Here is a 23,565-nt window from a genome sequence, read left to right on the forward strand (position 1 = left end):
CATCTGCCCATAGTCTTGCAGGAGGAGCTGCAGGCAATATGAGTATATGGTCCACCATGAGTACCTCAGAGAGGCAAACCCCGAAGGTCCTGTTTCCTGAAGAGTTCTTGCTACTGCATGGCCTTGCTATTTTGCTCACCCTGTTTATTGCCTTGACTAAATATCCTTGAGGGAAGGAGTTCAAATTCTCTGCTGAACGATATATCACAATGTGTAGCAATAGTGGTGATTTTCTAAAAATCAGTGTCACTCAGCTAGATTAACGATTTAGCCGAAAATTTCTAAGAAAGCTTTAAAAATGTGTATGATTAAAAAGATGGGGTCAAGGTGATTTTTATGCGCCATTAATTAAATTAGATCAGGATGTTTTACCAGTTGCTTTGTAGCAGAAAGACCTAGGGTTCAACATGAAAGTAAAAGTAAAAATTAAAAAAAAAAACAAAAAAACATATTCTTAGTTATCTAGTGAAAGGCCTGCTAAGGTCAGGGTAAGGTCAGAGAACAAGAATAAAGTGTGCCCAGGTGCTAAAGGCTCATGAGTTTCCCCTGCTTGAGGTAGGCTAATGATCAAAGGCAGTAGTTGAGCTTCAGTGCCCACTATTAAGATTGAGCTACCATGTCTATTGTCCTGGTTTGTAATGATAAATTTGCTCCTGTGCTGTGGTGAGTGTCTTGAGGACTTTGTGCTGTGCAGCACGTAGACTTTTTCTGTTGTCTCAAGAAAAGTAAAAGATTTCTGACCTACAGTAATCTAGTTAGCTATACATTTACGTTACTATGAGAACAGTCTAAGAATTGGCATATGGTTACCTGTGTTAAATAATAAGAACTGTGTTAAGTTAGAATAACATGATGTCTATCTCTTTTCTTGTAATTGTAAATTTCTACCTGCCAGGAGCTGGCTGTTAACAATAGTTGGCTTGCTCAAATTCTGCTCACCTGTAATAGAAAAACTATTACTTTAGGATCTAGATTATTGTAGGAAGAAACCACATGAGAAGCTGAATGACTTAGAATAGCTCGTTTCTAAAAATATGAAACTCGTAATCATTATGCGTCATTGAAACTCATAATTAAGAAGTGATTGTGATGTGATTGTTTATTTGCATGAGGGATCGCATTCAAAAGGTATATAAGGACTAAGAGAAAAAGACAAAATTGTTGGAGCCTTGCTTCATCCACCAAATGTGTGTGGCTGAGCTTCTGTTTTCTGTTAGTCACTGATCCCACATCCTCTCCTCTTTGGATCTCTGAACACACTGCTGGAACTGGCTTTGGATAAACATTCCTTACATGCTGGCCCTTCAGGGACTTCACTTATTATTTCTATTGCCTTTTATCACTAGCATTTTTCTGGAACCTTGGTGTAAACCCCCATGACCTCATAGCTCTTCTTCACCCTCCATGCCTACAAAGGCAGCACTGCATGAACAATAGCACAGTCTGCTGCCAACCCAGGAGTCCCCCCTATTATCCGCTGAAAGGTCACTGAGTCACCATTGGCAAAACCTGGGCAAACACTCCTTGGCATCTCTGTTCAAGCAGGGCATTCCTGCGGTGGCACTCTCTGTCATGTCCTTCTTTTTAAATGAAAGCTTTCCAAGTGTGGGGCTCACACAGCCTGAAGCCTCCGATGAGGGAAACTTTCCTGGAGGTGCTTTTTATACTGTTAGAGTGAAAGGTTTCTCTTTAACGGTAGTGATCTCACTAACAGGTATAGCCTTTTACAGCACTTTCCTTGAACATAACTTTAACTCAGTCTACGTTCTTTTTTTTTTTTTTTCTTGAGCTGGGGACCAAACCCAGGGCCTTGGGCTTGCTAGGCAAGCGCTCTACCACTGAGCTAAATCCCCAACTCCTCAGTCTATGTTCTTTTCCTTATCAAACTGAATGCTCTCCCGCCCCCTCTTAATTTTACTGGAAATCTGGCTAAATATAGTAAGTAGTTATGAGACAGCCTGAATTCTGTTGCCTTGGAGTTTTGTCGTACAAATTAATTAGCCCATTACTTTTGAATTCAGCCTTGCTCAAGTTATCAGGACACAGACAGAGCATGTCTAGTTTCTTTTAGAGTGGATCATGACTTTCCTCTAGTCCAGTTTCCAATAGTCTTGTTTCCTCCTGATAGACTACAATTTATTATATGCATTTCCATCAGAACTCAGGCTTTCCAGGCTCTCATGAAAACTGCCCATTAAAATCCATTTACAGCATTCTAAGGTTTTATAGGAATAGCCCACAGGTATATTTCTTCCTGCACTGGCTAGGAACTTGTATCAACTTGACACAAACTATTGTTACGGAGAGGAGCTAACCTCATTTGAAAAAAAAATATCTCCATAAGATCTGCTGTAGGCAAACCTGTGAGGTGTTTTCTCAATCGATGATTAATGGGGGAGCACACAGCCCATTGTGGGTGGCTCATCTCTGATGAGTTCTACTAAAAATAAAAATGAGGGCTGACCAAGCCAGGGGATTCAAGCTAGTAAGAAGCACCTTCATGGCCTCTGCATCAGTTCCTGCCTCCAGATTTTTACACTGTTTGAGTTCTTGTCCTGACTTCCTTCAGTGATGAACAGTGATATGGAAGTGTAAGCTAAATAAACCCTTGACTCCCCAACTTGCTTTTGATCATGGCATTTCATCACAGTAATAGTAACCCTAACTAGGATACTTCCTAAACACCAGTTCTGGAGTCTCTAAGATCACATGATAGGTCACTCTGAGAGTCTTATGTTTTCTGCATTGGTTACTCTTAATGTTTGTGAAAATACCATACCAGTGGTCCTCAAGCAATTAAAGGAACAATGGCGTGACTCTTTAATACAGTTCATCATGTTGTGGTGACCCTAACCATAAAATTACTTAGTTGGTACTTCATGACTGTAATTTTGCTACTGTTATGATTCATACTGTAAATAACTATCTGCTATGCAGGATATCTGATATGTGGTTTCTTGGGGTTTGTGAGCCACAGTTTGAGAACAGCTGGCTTAGAAGTAGTGCACAGAAGTAGAGCCATGATTCATTTGGCAAACAGTGCAATTGGAGTTTTGTTTAAAAAGAAAGATAACCAGTACCAATGAGTCTGCATGCAGATGTGTTATTGGGTTGGGGAAAAGTGTCCAAAGAGCAAGAATGGAATTCCCACAGGGTATGAGAGTTATGTGTTCAACTGTCTAAAAAATTAATGGCAAATTTCCCTCTAGGTTTTTCTCTATCAAGGTTCATTTATTGTTTCAAGGTTTCTTGCTCCCAATTTCAGTTTTAATTACAAAAAAATTTCCCTAACTGGAGATTAGAGTATTCAGACTTAATGGACTGAAAAATGAAGATAATGCCCTTGAGTGCTTTAGTTTTATTGTTAAGTGAAGTCTTAAAAAGTGAGCTTGGGCTCTTCTATGACTCTGTGTAGAGAGTGATGGATTCACTTAACAATATGAGGATGCCTTTCCCTTGAATGGTTATATCCCTTGACGTAATCCTAACTCTTGATTCTTAGTAACATTCAGTCTCTGAGAAGTAGAGAGTCCTGCAAAATGTTAACCAATCAAAGCATTTTATTTTGTATACTGTATTGCCACATGCAATTTCATAAAACTTCTATAGTCTATGTATCTCTACAATTGACTCAATGGCTAACAGTGTCTAGTAAACACAAACCAATAGCAGTGTTAGTCACTATTTTCAAAAACCAGCTAGCATGCAATCTGAAACCCATGTGAAACAGCAGAGCCTTGTCTACGTTGACCAGACGGACAGTAGTTTCAAGGCTTCTATAAGGTCAATGCTATATCATGACATTTAATTTAAATAGCAGAGAAATGAAATGACATGACTCCAGGTTCAACATACTGCTAATCATTTGTGAAATGTCAAAACATAACAGCCCCTAAATTGAAGCATATCAAATATGTGATTTGGGGATGATATTAGTTAGCTTAGTAAACTAACTATTAGTAAGCCCCAGTCCTCAAAGCATTAAAAAAGTGATTCATGTTTTTTAAACTTTTCATTGATTCCTTATGAGTTTCACATCATGCACCCCAGTCCCACTCATCTCCCATCCACTCATGTCTACCCTTTGCCTTTGTAACCTCCCCACAGAATAAAACACACACACACACACACACACACACACACACACACACACACACACAAAACAACAACAACATGAGCTTGAAAATATATATATTTTTTTTTCATTTCAAGAATTTGAGTGAAGGCATTCCACATGGGTGAATAATGGTGTGCCCACAAGCCAGAAATTCCGTCCCAGGCTATCTGGGATAGCTTGATATCTTAGGTATACAATGGGATACCTCTTGATGAGATGATGGTCTGGGAGGACCTAGAGATCCCCAAAATAATACAAGCTATTGCCATTGCTCTTGTTTACCCACCAGAGCTAGATGATAAAGACCCTATTGCTGAAAATACCAGACTTCGGTTGCAGAACATAGAGAAACCAAGCTGGAAGTGACCTGGAAACTTCTCACCGGTATGTTAGCTTTTACAGTGGCAGGGAGTGCCATGCAGGTCATTGGGTGAGAAATGCTGGGTTGATCTTACCCAGTGGGTCCTGGATACTACAACAGTGGCCTGCCAGGTAAGTTGTGCCCACTGATACAACAGTGCTATGGATTGTACCAGGATAATCAATCACTTTCAAGGACATAGTGCTTTCTTCCAAAATCATTACAGGGCCTAAGTCAGAGCTGTAACAACCTGAGCATTATTACACTATTTGCTTTAATTTAGCAGAATAATGAGGAGATATAGTGGTGCAGCTGGAAGTAGGGAAGAGTGAGGAAATTAAAAAACCTCGAAAATAAAACTACACCAAGAAAGTTAAAAGCCAAAACCATTTCAACACTAATGTTCAGTAGATGTAAAGGAAAGAAATTTATAGAATTAATAATAAGTAAATTTTAGAGTTGAAACTTAAAAACTGTTTTGTTTTGTTTTTGTTTTTTGGGTTTGTTTGTTTGTTTTTTGAGTGCTGTTCAAGCTTTTTTTTTTTTTTTTTTTTTTTTATTAACTTGAGTATTTCTTATATACATTTGGAGTGTTATTCCCTTTCCCGGTTTCCGGGCAAACATCCCCCTCCCCCCTCCCCTTCCTTATGGGTGTTCCCCTCCCAACCCTCCCCCCATTGCCGCCCTCCCCCCATAGTCTAGTTCACTGGGGGTTCAGTCTTAGCAGGACCCAGGGCTTCCCCTTCCACTGGTGCTCTTACTAGGATATTCATTGCTACCTATGGGGTCAGAGTCCAGGGTAAGTCCATGTATAGTCTTTAGGTAGTGGCTTAGTCCCTGGAAGCTCTGGTTGCTTGGCATTGTTGTACTTTTGGGGTCTCGAGCCCCTTCAAGCTCTTCCAGTTCTTTCTCTGATTCCTTCAATAGGGGACCTATTCTCAGTTCAGTGGTTTGCTGCTGGCATTCGCCTCTATATTTGCTGTATTCTGGCTGTGTCTCTCAGGAGCGATCTACATCCGGCTCCTGTCGGTCTGCACTTCTTTGCTTCATCCATCTTGTCTAATTGGGTGGCTGTATATGTATGGGCCACATGTGGGGCAGGCTCTGAATGGGTGTTCCTTCAGTCTCTGTTTTAATCTTTGCCTCTCCCTTCCCTGCCAAGGGTATTCTTTTTCCTCATTTAAAGAAGGAGTGAAGCATTCACATTTTGATCATCCGTCTTGAGTTTCGTTTGTTCTAGGGATCTAGGGTAATTCAAGCATTTGGGCTAATAGCCACTTATCCATGAGTGCATACCATGTATGTCTTTCTGTGATTGGGTTAGCTCACTCAGGATGATATTTTCCAGTTCCAACCATTTGCCTACGAATTTCATAAACTCGTTGTTTTTGATAGCTGAGTAATATTCCATTGTGTAGATGTACCACATTTTCTGTATCCATTCCTCTGTTGAAGGGCATCTGGGTTCTTTCCAGCTTCTGGCTATTATAAATAAGGCTGCGATGAACATAGTGGAGCACGTGTCTCTTTTATATGTTGAGGCATCTTTGGGGTATATGCCCAAGAGAGGTATAGCTGGATCATCAGGCAGTTCAATGTCCAATTTTCTGAGGAACCTCCAGACTGATTTCCAGAATGGTTTTACCAGTCTGCAATCCCACCAACAATGGAGGAGTGTTCCTCTTTCTCCACATCCTCGCCAGCATCTGCTGTCACCTGAGTTTTTGATCTTAGCCAATCGCACTGGTGTGAGGTGAAATCTCAGGGTTGTTTTGATTTGCATTTCCCTTATGACTAAAGATGTTGAACATTTCTTTAGGTGTTTCTCAGCCATTCGGCATTCCTCAGCTGTGAATTCTTTGTTTAGCTCTGAACCCCATTTTTTAATAGGGTTATTTGTTTCCCTGCGGTCTAACTTCTTGAGTTCTTTGTATATTTTGGAAATAAGGCCTCTATCTGTTGTAGGATTGGTAAAGATCTTTTCCCAATCTGTTGGTTGCCGTTTTGTCCTAACCACAGTGTCCTTTGCCTTACAGAAGCTTTGCAGTTTTATGAGATCCCATTTGTCGATTCTTGATCTTAGAGCATAAGCCATTGGTGTTTTGTTCAGGAAATTTTTTCCAGTGCCCATGTGTTCCAGATGCTTCCCTAGTATTTCTTCTATTAGTTTGAGTGTGTCTGGTTTGATGTGGAGGTCCTTGATCCACTTGGACTTAAGCTTTGTACAGGGTGATAAGGATGGATCGATCTGCATTCTTCTACATGTTGCCCTCCAGTTGAACCAGCACCATTTGCTGAAAATACTATCTTTTTTCCATTGGATGGTTTTGGCTCCTTTGTCAAAAATCAAGTGACCATAGGTGTGTGGGTTCATTTCTGGGTCTTCAATTCTATTCCATTGGTCTATCTGTCTGTCTCTGTACCAATACCATGCAGTTTTTATCACTATTGCTCTGTAATACTGCTTGAGTTCAGGGATAGTGATTCCCCCTGAAGTCCTTTTATTGTTGAGGATAGCTTTAGCTATCCTGGGTTTTTTGTTATTCCAGATGAATTTGCAAATTGTTCTGTCTAACTCTTTGAAGAATTGGATTGGTATTTTGATGGGGATTGCATTGAATCTGTAGATTGCTTTTGGTAAAATGGCCATTTTTACCATATTAATCCTGCCAATCCATGAGCATGGGAGATCTTTCCATCTTCTGAGGTCTTCTTCAATTTCTTTCCTCAGTGTCTTGAAGTTCTTATTGTACAGATCTTTTACTTGCTTGGTTAAAGTCACACCGAGGTACTTTATATTATTTGGGTCTATTATGAAGGGTGTCGTTTCCCTAATTTCTTTCTCGGCTTGTTTCTCTTTTGTATAGAGGAAGGCAACTGATTTATTTGAGTTAATTTTATACCCAGCCACTTTGCTGAAGTTGTTTATCAGCTTTAGTAGTTCTCTGGTGGAACTTTTGGGATCACTTAAATATACTATCATGTCATCTGCAAATAGTGATATTTTGACCTCTTCTTTTCCGATCTGTATCCCTTTGATCTCCTTTTGTTGTCTGATTGCTCTGGCTAGAACTTCAAGAACTATATTGAATAAGTAGGGAGAGAGTGGGCAGCCTTGTCTAGTCCCTGATTTTAGTGGGATTGCTTCAAGTTTCTCTCCATTTAGTTTAATGTTAGCAACTGGTTTGCTGTATATGGCTTTTACTATGTTTAGGTATGGGCCTTGAATTCCTATTCTTTCCAGGACTTTTATCATGAAGGGGTGTTGAATTTTGTCAAATGCTTTCTCAGCATCTAATGAAATGATCATGTGGTTCTGTTCTTTCAGTTTGTTTATATAATGGATCACGTTGATGGTTTTCCGTATATTAAACCATCCCTGCATGCCTGGGATGAAGCCTACTTGATCATGGTGGATGATTGTTTTGATGTGCTCTTGAATTCGGTTTGCCAGAATTTTATTGAGTATTTTTGCGTCGATATTCATAAGGGAAATTGGTCTGAAGTTCTCTTTCTTTGTTGTGTCTTTGTGTGGTTTAGGTATAAGAGTAATTGTGGCTTCGTAGAAGGAATTCGGTAGGGCTCCATCTGTTTCAATTTTGTGGATAGTTTGGATAATATTGGTATGAGGTCTTCTATGAAGGTTTGATAGAATTCTGCACTAAACCCGTCTGGACCTGGGCTCTTTTTGGTTGGGAGACCTTTAATAACTGCTTCTATTTCCTTAGGAGTTATGGGGTTGTTTAACTGGTTTATCTGTTCCTGATTTAACTTCGATACCTGGTATCTGTCTAGGAAATTGTCCATTTCCTGAAGATTTTCAAATTTTGTTGAATATAGGTTTTTATAGTAAGATCTGATGATTTTTTGAATTTCCTCCGAATCTGTAGTTATGTCTCCCTTTTCATTTCTGATTTTGTTAATTTGGACACACTCTCTGTGTCCTCTCGTTAGTCTGGCTAAGGGTTTATCTATCTTGTTGATTTTCTCAAAGAACCAACTTTTGGTTCTGTTGATTCTTTCTATGGTCCTTTTTGTTTCTACTTGGTTGATTTCAGCTCTGAGTTTGATTATTTCCTGCCTTCTACTCCTCCTGGGTGTATTTGCTTCTTTTTGTTCTAGAGCTTTTAGGTGTGCTGTCAAGCTGCTGACATATGCTCTTTCCTGTTTCTTTCTGCAGGCACTCAGCGCTATGAGTTTTCCTCTTAGCACAGCTTTCATTGTGTCCCATAAGTTTGAGTATGTTGTATCTTCATTTTCATTAAATTCTAAAAAGTTTTTAATTTCTTTCTTTATTTCTTCCTTGACCAGGTTATCATTGAGTAGAGCATTGTTCAATTTCCACGTATATGTGGGCATTCTTCCCTTATTGTTATTGAAGACCAGTTTTAGGCCGTGGTGGTCCGATAGCACGCATGGGATTATTTCTATCTTTCTGTACCTGTTGAGGCCCGTTTTTTGACCAATTATATGGTCAATTTTGGAGAAAGTACCATGAGGAGCTGAGAAGAAGGTATATCCTTTTGCTTTAGGATAGAATGTTCTATAAATATCCATTAAGTCCATTTGGCTCATGACTTCTCTTAGTCTGTCTACATCACTGTTTAATTTCTGTTTCCATGATCTGTCCATTGATGAGAGTGGGGTGTTGAAATCTCCCACTATTATTGTGTGAGGTGCAATGTGTGTTTTGAGCTTTAGTAAGGTTTCTTTTACGTATGTAGGTGCCCTTGTATTTGGGGCATAGATATTTAGGATTGAGAGTTCATCTTGGTTGATTTTTCCTTTGATGAATATGAAGTGTCCTTCCTTATCTTTTTTGATGACTTTTAGTTGGAAATTGATTTTATTTGATATTAGAATGGCTACTCCAGCTTGCTTCTTCTGACCATTTGCTTGGAAAGTTGTTTTCCAGCCTTTCACTCTGAGGTAGTGTCTGTCTTTGTCTCTGAGGTGTGTTTCCTGTAGGCAGCAGAATGCAGGGTCCTCGTTGCGTATCCAGTTTGTTAATCTATGTCTTTTTATTGGGGAGTTGAGGCCATTGATATTGAGAGATATTAAGGAATAGTGATTATTGCTTCCCATTATATTCATATTTGATGTGAGGTTATGTTTGTGTGCTTTCATTCTCTTTGTTTTGTTGCCAAGATGATTAGTTTCTTGCTTCTTCTAGGGTATAGCTTGCCTCCTTATGTTGGGCTTTACCATTTATTATCCTTTGTAGTGCTGGATTTGTAGAAAGATATTGTGTAAATTTGGTTTTGTCATGGAATATCTTGGTTTCTCCATCAATGTTAATTGAGAGTTTTGCTGGATACAGTAATCTGGGCTGGCATTTGTGTTCTCTTAGGGTCTGTATAACATCAGTCCAGGATCTTCTGGCCTTCATAGTTTCTGGCGAGAAGTCTGGTGTGATTCTGATAGGTCTCCCTTTATATGTTACTTGACCTTTTTCCCTTACTGCTTTTAATATTCTTTCTTTATTTTGTGCGTTTGGTGTTTTGACAATTATGTGACGGGAGGTGTTTCTTTTCTGGTCCAATCTATTTGGAGTTCTGTAGGCTTCCTGTATGTCTATGGGTATCTCTTTTTTTAGGTTAGGGAAGTTTTCTTCTATGATTTTGTTGAAGATATTTACTGGTCCTTTGAGCTGGGAGTCTTCACTCTCTTCTATACCTATTATCCTTAGGTTTGATCTTCTCATTGAGTCCTGGATTTCCTGTATGTTTTGGACCAGTAGCTTTTTCCGCTTTACATTATCTTTGACAGTTGAGTCAATGATTTCTATGGAATCTTCTGCTCCTGAGATTCTCTCTTCCATCTCTTGTATTCTGTTGGTGAAGCTTGTATCTACAGCTCCTTGTCTCTTCTTTTGGTTTTCTATATCCAGGGTTGTTTCCATGTGTTCTTTCTTGATTGCTTCTATTTCCATTTTTAATTCCTTCAACTGTTTGATTGTGTTTTCCTGGAATTCTTTCAGGGATTTTTGCGATTCCTCTCTGTAGGCTTTTACTTGTTTATTAATGTTTTCCTGTGCTTCCCTAAGTGTGTTCAGGTCTTTCCTGAAGTCCTCCAGCATCATGATCAAATATGATTTTGAAACTAGATCTTGCTTTTCTGGTGTGTTTGGATATTCCATGTTTGTTTTGGTGGGAGAATTGGGCTCCGATGATGGCATGTAGTGTTGGTTTCTGTTGCTTGGGTTCCTGCGCTTGCCTCTCGCCATCAGATTATCTCTAGTGTTACTTTGTTCTGCTATTTCTGACAGTGGCTAGACTGTCCTATAAGCCTGTGTGTCAGGAGTGCTGTAGACCTCTTTTCCTCTCTTTCAGTCAGTTATGGGGACAGAGTGTTCTGCTTTCGGGCGTGTAGTTTTTCCTCTCTACAGGTCTTCAGCTGTTCCTGTGGGCCTGTGTCTTGAGTTCACCAGGCAGCTTTCTTGCAGCAGAAAATTTGGTCTTACCTGTGGTCCCGAGGCTCAGGTTTGCTCGTGGGGTGCTGTCCAGGGGCTCTCTGCAGCGGCAGCAACCAGGAAGACCTGTGCCGCCGTTTCCGGGAGCTTCAGTGCACCAGGGTTCCAGATGGTCTTTGGCTTTTTCCTCTGGCGTCCGAGATGTGTGTGCAGGGAGCAGTCTCTTCTGGTTTCCCAGGCCTGTCTGCCTCTCTGAAGGTTTAGCTCTCCCTCCCACGGGATTTGGGTGCAGAGAACTGTTTATCCGGTCTGTTTCCTTCAGGGTCCGGCGGTGTCTCCGGCAGGGGTCCTGCCGCTCCTGGGCCCTCCCCCACGGGAGCCCAGAGGCCTTATACAGTTTCCTCTTGGGCCAGGGATGTGGGCAGGGGTGAGCAGTGTTGGTGGTCTCTTCCGCTCTGCAGCCTCAGGAGTGCCCACCTGACCAGGCGGTTGGGTCTCTCTCTCACCGGGTCTGGGAGCAGAGAGCTGCTGCGGGCCGGGATCCGCGGGTGTGGGACTTCCGGTAAACACAGAACGTGCCCGGTCCCAGAGAAATTCTGCTTCCGTGTCCCAAGCTCACCAGGCAGCTTTCTTGCAGCAGAAAATTTGGTCTTACCTGTGGTCCCGAGGCTCAAGTTCGCTCGTGGGGTGCTGCCCAGGGGCTCTCTGCAGCGGCAGCAACCAGGAAGACCTGTGCCGCCGTTTCCGGGAGCTTCAGTGCACCAGGGTTCCAGATGGTCTTTGGCTTTTTCCTCTGGCGTCCGAGATGTGTGTGCAGGGAGCAGTCTCTTCTGGTTTCCCAGGCCTGTCTGCCTCTCTGAAGGTTTAGCTCTCTCTCCCACGGGATTTGGGTGCAGAGAACTGTTTATCCGGTCTGTTTCCTTCAGGGTCCGGCGGTGTCTGTCAAGCTTTTTTTTTAAAGAAAGCATGGATTCACACACAAACTGCTGGAGACTTCAGAGCCTTCTTTATATCTGAGGCTTAATATTCCAGATAACTGAAGGGCTATCGGGGTCTATCTGGTGCCGCTATGTAGTCAAATGCTAAATATTTTATCCCAAGACCTGGTTGCCCCAAAATGAGTGAATTCTCAAGTACACCAACTTTTGTTGTGCAAATGTTGCTCCCCAAGTTAATTGGTGAATAAAAGGCTAAAGCCTGTGGTTGGGCAGTAAAGAGAGGGAGTCTGGTTTTCAGTTATCTGGCTGGGGGCCATAGGGAGAGAAGAAAGAGGAGGGAGAAAAGACAGGGAAGGAGAAGGAAGTTGCCAGGAGAGGAGATGTACCACGAGCATGTGGCCAAGAGAAACAGCAAGTAACTAGGAACATATGGCTGGGATGTAAGTTAGACTAGTTCCAAAACCTGACCAAACCAGGCTCAGAGCTTGAAAATAAAATACCCGGATTGTGTGTCTTTTACATAGGCTACCTAGAATTTATAATTCCCATTACAAAGGGCCCCAGTTCTTTGGAGATGTAAAAGAATGATCTTATTTTATTAACTACTTTTGTTTTCTAAGTTGGAGATGGGACATGCATTCATTACTATGACCATGACAGGATGCACACAAGGATTAGGTTTCAGTGACAAATTATGCTCACTGTGTTTGATGTTGTGGTGTTTATCATATTTTTTAATACACCTATGGTCCAAATTACTTCATCCCTATCAAGCCCAGATTCAACAGATGGGGAAATAGACTCTACTCCTTGACAAGGGCAACGGTATTGTCACACTGAGTAAAAGACAGCCTATGAGGAAAAGAATACTTTCCTTCCTTTCTTCCTTCCTTCCTTCCTTCCTTCCTTCCCTCCTTTCTCCCTCCCTCCCTCCCTCTCTGCCTTTCCCTTCCTCCCTCCTTCCTCCTTGATCTTTCATTCTTGTTTGTTTTTTTGAGATAGGGTCTTTGTATGCAACCCTGGTTGTTCTGGAACTCACTATGTAGGCACCAGGCTTGCTTCAAACTTTTAGAGATTCCCCCATTGCTCGGATTATAGATTTGTGCTCACCTGGATGCTTTGCCATTTTACAAATGACTGTAATCACACTTACAGATATGAATAAAGGTAAGGAATATTCTGTTACAAACTGACAATATTATCCACTCAGGTAGAGGATCAATAAAAGAGATGATGCTTTATTCATTTGTATTTGGATTATGCACACCAATCATAAATTATTACCAGCAGAAAATTTTGATAAATAAAAAGCTATGATTGTTATACTTTTATCATCAAAAGGTTATATCAATATTCTAATAATTTAGCATGGAGAAGAACAGATAGTGGAAGGAAAATGTCTACATCTATGTACCAACATCATAGTTATGTTGAGGAAGAAAATCCAATGGAGAAATAACTTCACTGACTTCACAAAATTGCTTTGCATTGTTATGGCTCATAAGATTGTTTCCCCCAGAAACACATAGGGTTCTAATGCTGAGTTTCACTTCCAAATGTCAAAGTCACCTTTGGGAAACAAGTGTGGTTTGGTCTGCTACCTCTAGTTATAAAAAATAATCACCACTTCAGTTAGCAATGATGGATGCAAAGACATTCTTTGATCTTTGAAGAACCAGCCAGAGCAACTGTCCCAAGAACTCTAGTTTAGTAATCTGAGACGTACAGTACAAATCACACTTCTTTATGACTCAGTATGTGTAAAGAATTTGATCAGGTGTCCATTCCTACTTTAGGTAGGAGCTGATGTCATAGTATAAAAATGAATACTATTGTTGGCTCAGCTTGTTAGGTCTCAATCTCTTTCTCTTTGCAAATGTTAATACCCTTCATCTCCAACTCCACCGAAAGAACTTGGCACACACCAAATTAGCATATGCTGATCTGCAGTGTATTGTGGACTACTTTTTCACTGGACTTTATTACTGTGACTTACTTTTCTACTCTCCTTCAGTATACAGCACAGACTCCACTACCCAAGTGTTTGTCCCCCTGTGCTGTGCATCCAGGCTTCATAGGAATTTCTTCAGGAACCATCTTAAAGACCTTGCCTTTGACAATCATCTTCCCATCATACTTTTGCCCAGCTCTGCCTTCTCTGCTCAACATTTTCACAATCACATGTTGGTATTGCCCTGGTTAATGTATGTCAACCTGACACAAGCTAGTGTCACTGGAAAGGAGGGAATATCAGTTGAGAAAATCCCCCCTTAAGATCTGGCTTAGGGCATTTTCTTAATTAGTGATCCTTGGGGAAGGACACAGCCTAGTATAAGTGGGACCATCCCTGGGCTGGTGATCCTTGGGTCTACAAGAAAGCAAGCTGAGCAACTGAAAGAGAGAGAGAGAGAGAGAGAGAGAGAGAGAGAGAGAGAGAGAGAGAGAGAGCTAGTAAGCAGCACACTCCATGGCCTCTGCATCAGCTCCTGCATCCAGGGTTCCTGCCCTGTTTGCATTCCTGTCCTAGTTTCCTACAATGATAAACAGTGCTATAGAAGTATAAGCCAAATAAACCTTTTCTTCCTCAAGTTGCTTTGGTTATGGTATTTAATCACAGCATTAGAAATCCCCACTAAGACAGATATTAGAATGTCCCAAGACACAGGGACAGCTAAAGACAATGTCCTCAAATAAGAGGGCAAAAGCATCCATCTATCAAACAACTCCCACTTTTATATTTCTAGACCCTTCTAAGTAATCTTGGAAATCATGTGCATGAAGGTCATTTGATTTTATATCATCAACATAGAAAACAATTGACTGATCCACCATATTTTATTACCCAACCTTCTCAGTACAAGTTAATCACTTAAAGAAAATTAGCTACAATCTCAAGATGATGAAGACAAAAATCTCAGTACTTTACCTCTTTTAATATATATGATTTCAGGGCATTGCTTCATAGCTTTAGTGTTAGAATTAATTTATGATCTTTTCTTTAAGGTATTTATTTGGCTTTGGATTATTTTTACTACATTTCTTGTACATAATAGATTTTTAAAGTATTTTTATTTGTTTCAAATCATAGTTATTTTATTTAACTAAATAATTTTTTAGTTGAAAGCAGATTTTTCTTATAGACTATATTCTGACTGTAGGTTCTCTTTCCCCAAATCTTCCCTGATCCTTCCCACTTCTCCAACCACCCAAATCCACTGGGTATACAGACTACTCATAAGTCATTTTCAATTCATTGATGATGCTTTCAGAAATTACAAACTTTTTCTCTGTCTCAATTATCTTTGAAAAAATTATCATAATTTAGGGTGTTATTTGACAATGAGCTAAAAAGAGGTTTTATGTTCACCCCAAATCTCTTTCAGTATTTTGATTTTTTAACAATTACAAACACTGGATCATTCATCATGATTTCAGTAACTGTTTTCAATGAATTTACTTCCAGAAAATTCCCTGCCTTCAATTTTAACTCATATGCAGCAATCCCTACTTGGGGTGTTTAAAAGGATTTATCTTGTGTCCATGGTCTTATTACTTATGACCTGGAACTAAGGCTAATGTCAGACTCATCAGATAGTCTCCCTGTAACCATCATGGCGACTGGAATGTCTCTTTCTCTGTGGAATGCTAAGAGTTCCTTTAGATCAAGGCCTTTCTGCTTGTGACTCCCTTTGTCCCAAAATTCTTTCATGATATCAAGCATATAAAATAGGCATACCAAGTAAACATTGACGGACAATAACTCATAAATCTATTTTAGAATAATTCTTTGATATTTATGTAATCTTACTATTCATTAAAGGCTAAAGCGAATGTGATCCACTTAAAGTAGAAATCCTTGTTTCTTTCCACATAAGGCATTAAGTCTTGAAACCGCAGGAGGCAGAAAATCTTCAGTGTTTCAATGTTTTTCAGAGTTAATTGATATTTTGATTTTACAGTCCTGAGTGCTGAAAATACCGTGTCATATGAATATGGAGTGCAAAACAACAGAAGCTTACCATTTCGGAACTGATTGGGAATCTGTACTAATGTCAAGCCAATATTCATTTAACAATTTTTAAAACAGTTAACTTTTAAGATTAAACATTCTAAAGCAATGTAGTCTAAAGTCGAAGCTTAATATTAACACCCTGAGGAATGTCAGTAAAAAACACAAAGGTCTTTGCTTTCCATAACTGAATGACTATGTTTATCTAAGAGAAAATGATGTATGTACCGTCAGTCACTGCCATGCCTAGCACACAACAGTCTCGAGTCTGAGCTACAGGCAGCATTTATTGGCATTGGGTAGCACAAGGGTATACACTGGGCAGAGGGCACATACTGTGTGTTTAGAGCCAAGGGTAACTCTGATTTTTTTAAACCTTATTTTTAATGTTGGTTTTTAAACACTTTAACCTCCTTTTTAGCCCACCACCCACCAGAGGAAGTGGGAAAGAAAGAATACAGGGGAAGTGGACCTGTTTAGAAAGATTGCCAGAACATCTTCCATCTGTGTTGTCCGGAAATCGGCAGCATCACTTCTCGACCTTTAGGCTAAGATCAAGTGTGGAAATCGGCTGTTCAGTTCACAGGTCAGCAGGCAGCAGCAACTCACTCCACTTGCAAACACTTCACGGATACACACCAGCAGTCTAATTCAGTAGAGTGGGGAGAGCAAACAAGAATCAGCAGTGGTAGCATGACCTAGCAGAGACAGCTAAGCCTTAGCCTCCTCTTGAGTCAGCAGGAGGGATCAGCAGTTCTTGGCTGTGTCTTTCTCAGTGAAGCCAAGATCAGCGAAGATGCGAGACACAAGTGCTGTATCAGCAAGCCAAGCTAGAAATGTCTCCGTCACTCCATTGAGTCCAATTTATACCCTTCAAACATCACGTATTCTTCACGTGTCTTGCCTCAGCAGGTGCGTCCAATCAGCACTCACTATGCAAGTCTACAGAGTCTCAAAAACATTACTAGCAAAAAACACTTTCATCGCATGTCCTTTCATGTGTTTGCTTTAGCAGAACATCCTCTCTCCTGGGTCTGCTTCAGTGAAACATTCCTTCATGAGTGTGCCTTCGTCTTTAACCTATGTCTTCTTCAGGAAAACACTCTTTTACATGTCTGCCCCCACAAAACACCATCCACCACAACTGACTTTCCAAAGAACCTGCAGGGAAGTTATCTGATGCAACGCAGGCAAGTGATTCTTTGTACATTTATTTTTAAATTAATATCTAACAAACCTTTCATCCTCTCCATATTCAGCTATGACCTATATAGCACCCAAAGCCTACAATGTATGAAGCCATACTTTAAGACATAGTCAGGTTTGTTCTCTCAGTTCTTCAGACTTAAAAAAAAATTTCCCTGGGAGTCTATTAGAGATTTCTTTAGCTACTACGCACAGTGTGACCGTCTTTTTTATGCATTTCTGCCTTTGTGATTAGAAGATGCACATATGAAACAAGAGAAACAGCTAAATGCTGTCCCACAAGGACAATTCTGAACTATAGGGGCTTATAGCTATAGCTTGTGCTGTCACAGAAGGAAAAATATTCTTGGCCCAGGCCCACCTCCATGTTCCCAGAACCCTTTCCCCTCTATATAGGAGTTATTATGTCCTGTGCTTATTACCCACAGCACTATAGTAATTCTGAAAATGACAGTTATTAGTGTCTTCTTGTGTTTTGGGAATACCCTTGTTCCTGGAATCATGGCAGATACTAGCACTAGTGCCCTTCCTTTTTATCAACCTACTATCAAGAAGCCCAGTAGGCTATCAGTCTTGGGAAGGAAGAAAGGTCAGCCTTACAACTTTGCCTTACAAAGTCTTCCCAATGGCCTGGGGCTTTGAGATTATGTTGATCAAGAATGGAAAGCTAAAAACCAATAGCCAAGTAGAATAAAATTGGTACCAAAGCTAGGTCTTCAGTCAGTAAGCTTCCGGTTCCAAATGTATAACATGTCCTTTTCTGCCTCATAGATTAGTTCCTTTATCAACAATTTTCTTTTCCTTTCCAGTTATCTGGGTCCTGGTTCTATTATGCATGACCTCATTTCTTCTTATCATGGGATTCTCCAACAGCAGAGCCTGAGGCATGGATTCAAGTACCAAAGAATTACTGGGAAAGTCAATAAGGGAGTAGAGAAGTGAGTGATGATAAGGAAAGCAGCCAAGGAAGAACGTGCTATTAAAGAGGAGAGAAAGGTAACTGAGGAGAAAGCCTGGGAGATAGAGCAGGAGACATTTCTGAGAGAACATGTGTTGGGGAAGCAGATGAAAAGAAGTTCATATAGCAATTTCTTTCAGCTCTGGGTTGAGTTTAGTTCTGGGGCCCATGAATGGTCTGGCATTTGTTTGACACAAGCCTGGGCATAGCACCCTTTGGTGCTCATTTAAGATAGAATAACGTCATATCTGTTGGTGTTCATTGGTGTTTCAGTGTTCATTGGACAATGTGTTTCTTTGAATAGAAACTTGAAAAGGCATGATTGACCAGACAGCCTAGAGTGCATCTTCAAAACTTCAACTGTTGATGCTACCAATTACTATGAATTATATTCTTTACAGATAAGATAAATATAACTTTTCTAGGTATTTGGTCACACGTTCCCATTATGGAGGATGTTACTTCGAATTTCCCTACATTGTTTCTAGCTTTTATTTGATTAGATCAGCAGTGGTGGCTAAACAGAATTTCTAGGTCTGAATGAAAAATGAGGTGTCTTTGTACAACGTACAAGATTGGCGCCTCCTCTCTCTCTCTCTCTCTCTCTCTCTCTCTCTCTCTCTCTCTCTCTTTCTCTATCTTTCTCCTCTAAGCTCATGTTTTTAAGATTAAAAAAAGAAAAAGAAAAGCTAAAATGTTGTTCATTGGTAAAGACCTGGGTTTGATACCCAAATATAGAAAAAATAAAAGTAAATTAACAAATATATAACTGTTCAAAAACTAAAAAAAAAATTTTTTTGTCTTTCCACAATCTTCTAATTTATTAAACAACCATAAACACAAAACTGTTTTGGGGGAGATTTCAGCATGTTTTATTTAAATTTTCTTTATTGAATAAAATTTGTTTCTAAACAATATATATATATATTCTTTTAAAAATTATTTTATTTATTTACATTCCAAATATTGTCCCCTTTCTGGTCCCCCCTTCCAGAGTTCTTTACCCTATCCTCCTACCTCTTATCCTCTGAGAAGGTGCTCCCCGACCCATCCACCAACCCATCCACATCTCACCCTCCTTTCTCCTTCCCTGGAACATCAAGTCTCTGCAAGATTAGGTGCATCCGCTCCCACTGAAGCTAGGCAAGGCATTCCTCTGCTATATATGTGTGCTGGGGGCCATGGAGCCTCTCAGAGGACAGCCATGCTAGGCTCCTGTCTGCAAACACACAACAGGCATCAGTAATAGTGTCAGGGTTTGATGCCTATCCGTGGGATGGATCCCAAGTTTTGCCATTCACTGGATAGCCTTTCTTTCAATCTCTGCTTCATTTTTGCCCCTGCATTTCTTTTAGACAGGGACAATTCTGGTTCAAAATTTTTGAAGGTGAGTTGGTGACCCCATCCCTCCACTGGGAGCCATATCTATGCAGTAGGAGGTGGTCTCTTTAGGTTTCATCTCCCCACTGTTGGGCATTTCAGCTAAGGTCATCCCTATTGAGTCCTGGGAGCCTCTCACATCTCAGGTCTCTAGGATTTTCTAGAGGTCCTGCTTCCTCCCACCTCCAATAGCTGCATAAGAAAAGGCCAGAGAGCTAGGAGAAAAAAATTATTTCTAAATAATGAGAGGAAGGACACTAAAGAGATGACTCAGCAGCAAAACTCTCACTACTCTCTCAGAACTCACTTTTAATTCCCAGCACCCACTTCCAGTAGTACACAACTACCTGTAACTCCAGCTCTTGGGAATCTGATGCCCTCTTCTGGCCTATGTGAAGACCTGCATTCATGTGCCCATATACACACATACACATATACACATAACTTCTTAACTAATGGTTTGAGGTTACAATATAATCTTAATAATATAATATAACATATTAATATAATAATACAATATAAAACTTCCTCTTTCCTCTATCCAAATTCTTTATGTGCTCCCTCCTTCCTTTTCTCAAATTCATGCCTCCTTTTCTTTGTTTGCATAATGAATACAACTAGGTCGAAGGTCAAGAAAAGTCTTAATGAGATGATAAAGCAAGTTTATCTAAGAAACATCTATGAAACATTCCACCTAGATTTTATAGGTCATAAAATTAGCTCAAGAAATTTGAAAATTGAAGGTATGCACTGCAACCTCAGAGATAAATAAAATTAAATTCTAAATTAACAACAAAGGAAAATTTGGAAATCTACAAATAAGAAAAACAAAATTAATCTCTCAAATAAACAAATCAAAGAAAAATAACGCAGCAATGACACTAGGGGGAAAAGCATGACCGACTGAATATTATAAGTGAAAACAAAAATTCGGTATGCTTTCCCACGAGTTTTTCAGGAAAAAAAAAGAAGGGGAAATGTTAAGGCAAAAATAATGCCATAAAAATAGAAAACAGTAGATGATAGCAATGAAGTCAAAAGTTGGTTCCTTGAAAATATTATAAAATTGGCACACCTTTAGCCTGGGTGACAGGTAAAATCAGAAGACTTAAATTGACTAATTGACTATTACATTGACTAATAATTATTAAGGAGAGGACTTTATTTGTTAATTTTCCAAAAATAAGAATAATGGTAAAGAAAGAACAAGTTGGATAACTTAAACAATGTGAGAAAATCCCTAAAAGACACATGTAACTAAAACTGACTAGTCAAGAAATTTCAAAATCCCAACAGATTCATTACAAGTAAAGAAATATTAGTATTTAGAAACTTTTCATAATAAAAAGTTCAAAGATATACAACTCCACTAGTAAAGCTATGTTCAGAGGGATAGCTTAAATGATTATATAATTTGTGAGTAATGTGGGCTTAATTCTTCTGACACTAACTCCATCGCTCTTTCAAATATCTTCTAGAACAAAATCTGCTCTCATGTAAGAATTGGGGCTTCAAGAAAACCAGGAGGAATAATACATCTGCAAATGTTTTGTAGACTCCTTGGCCAAGGGAAGGGGAGCCCAAGTTGAGTATGATATATGATCTTTCTTCCCAATTGGAAGGAGCTTAACACAGATATAATTCTGAAAGCAGAACATGGTGTGCTCTGGTTCTTAGCTGTCACTTTCTTCCTGCTTAGAAGGGCTTATGCAACTATGAGACTCTTTCCTTCCTCCTTCTCTCTCCAGGCTTACTCTCTAGTCAGTTCACTGACATCAGTCACATTAACATTCCTCTTCTAGCAATGCTGATATTTGTACACTAAGATTCACTTTCAATTATGAGCTACAATGTCTCTACCTACTCTACTTCTCATGTCAAGAACTACAAATAGTGATCAAGAAGTGATCCGAGGTGGCATGTTAAGAGTTTGAAAGGCTTTCAGTGAAGACTCTCCCATATTCTTAGTGGTCTATGTAATATCTCAAGGATGCCTCCAGAGATATTCTATCCCAAAAAAGGCCACCATGTCACTTACAAAATCTGGCTTGGGTTGTTAACTACTCTCTAAGTTAGGCTTTCTATTGCTGCGGTGAAACACCATAGTCAAAAATCAAGTTTGGAAGGAAAGGGTTCATTCAGCTTACATTTCCAAATTGCTGTTCATCACCAAAGGGAATTAAGACAGGAATTCAAACAGGGCAGGAACCTGGAGACAGGAGCTGATGCAGAGGCCACGGAGGAGTGCTGCTTACTTGCTTGCTCCCCATAGATTGCTTGGCCTGCTTTCTTATAAAACCCAAGACCACCACCTCAGGGATGGCACCACCCACAATGGGCTGGACCTTCTCCCATTGATCTTTAATTGAGAAAACACCATATAGCTGGATCTCATGGAGGCATTTCATCACCTGAGGGTTCCTTCTCTGATGACTCTAACTTATGTCACATTAATACAGAACCATCCAGAACAACTACTATTTTATAATGATATTAAGGTGACAATTTGGCATCTAGTTTAAGACCAGGAGGCAACTTGACTTTGTAAGAGAGGCAGAAAATGCTGTGTGATGAATGTAATTCAAATGAATTTACAACTGGAGATGGAACTATCTTGTTTTTTCGAATCTGCCATGAGGCCTGTATGATTGTTCCAGAGAACGATTATATAATTATAAAGATTTTAAAGATTTAAAAAAAAACAACCACACAGAGTCTCTGTCTCCATGACCAGCTCATTCAGGACAAACCCAGGAATGTCCTCTATTCTCTCCTTTAAACCTGATTTTCTTAGAAAGAAGTTGTTTTATAATGCTAATCAATTTAATGCCATAAAACTGGTCAGTAGTATGACATCATCACCCTGGAGAGACTCTCTTTTTTTAGCTGAATCTTCCTATTCAGAAAGATACTTTGGGGTCAGCAATGTATTCCTCTGACAGCATCTGTCTCCCAGCAAGATTCTCTCTTCACTGCCCCCCTCCAAGGAACAGGAGAACTATCTGAAAAGACTCACAAGCATATTGATATCAATATCTTCATGCTACAAATAAAACCTGGTGAAGAAGGGAGGTGGCTAAAACAGGGAGTCCGGGAGACTTCATATTGCTGAGACTATCATAGAACAGCAATGCATAGGTGCTGGCTGGGCAGGTCAGAAACTCATGCAGAAAGAAAGGGTGGGAGGGAGGCTGGCTCAACACACAGTACAATATTGTGTTTTGTGTCTTCCTCATCGGAATGCAGTTTCCTGAAAACCCAAGAACTGTGTCTTCCAGTTCACTGATAAGTCCCCAGAACTTGGATATATGCCTGGTATACAAGAGGCTCAAAAAACTTGTGGGATGAATGAATTAATGAATAATGTTGGCGTAAGTAGGGTTATAAACTACATTCAGAACCAGAGTCCATGACGCCCTGGTTAACTCTTTTAAGTGCCCTGCCCTAGACATTGATAAATAGAGTAAGTAGAACATATATGAAATTAGACGTGTCATGTGTAGGTTAGGATAACCAAGTTAAGTAACTGTTTTCTCTATATCACATATCTGCATTCATTTCTCCTAAATTCTAGCTCATCCAAACGGTAAGACCCAGACCCAGGAGCTGAGGAATGCTGTCAAGTTATACTATAGGCTTGGTACTATGACCTCAGGCTCTTTGCTTGGGAATTAAAACAATTATATTGCCTCTTTAGGTTGGGGTAAGAATTAAATGAACAAGTTATATAAGTAACAGTGTCGAACATGCCATAACTCTACTTAGTTGTTTTCAATTATTGCTCTCATTTAATGAGAATAATTTTCATTTCTCAGATTCTGTCATTATTCTTAGGAAATTCAATATTTTTGTGCTACAAATTTTGACATTCTAGTTATGCCTATTGGCCATTTCTCATCATAATACTATAAAAGCATAAGTTGCATAAGCTAACCATGAAAACAAATTTATACATAGACTTTTTTTGATCTGTGGTATGGTAATATCTATTCTCCACCAACATTTTTTAGAAAGAGATACTGGCTAGATTTCACAGTTACCACAGATTTGAAGCAATGACAGGCAAAAACTCTTCTCAAGTTACTGGCAGCACAATGGAAATATTCGTGAGCTCCATTGGTGACACGGCCTCAGCCACTTCAAACATCATTGTGGTTTGATGTCAATAATTAAAGGGAAATTTA

The 23,565-nt window shown here is 39.8% G+C and overlaps 1 protein-coding gene across 24 annotated transcripts in view; it reads right to left on the reverse strand.

Moving 5' to 3' along the window:
- The window catches only part of LOC103692000 (uncharacterized), a 443,265-nt gene that overhangs the window by 348,450 nt on the left and 71,250 nt on the right, over window positions 1-23,565 (reverse strand). For 8 of the 24 annotated variants that reach the window (XR_015636074.1, XR_015636072.1, XR_015636069.1 and 5 more), the window contains exon 3: window positions 16,310-16,483. The exons of the other annotated variants lie outside the window; for them this stretch is intronic. The gene's annotated coding sequence lies outside the window, so the exon portion shown is untranslated. The remainder of the gene's footprint in view (window positions 1-16,309; window positions 16,484-23,565) is intronic. 24 annotated transcript variants of the gene reach the window in all.

Source organism: Rattus norvegicus, chromosome 13 (assembly GCF_021556685.1).
Source record: "Rattus norvegicus strain SHRSP/BbbUtx chromosome 13, alternate assembly SHRSP_T2T, whole genome shotgun sequence".
NCBI lineage: Eukaryota > Metazoa > Chordata > Mammalia > Rodentia > Muridae > Rattus > Rattus norvegicus.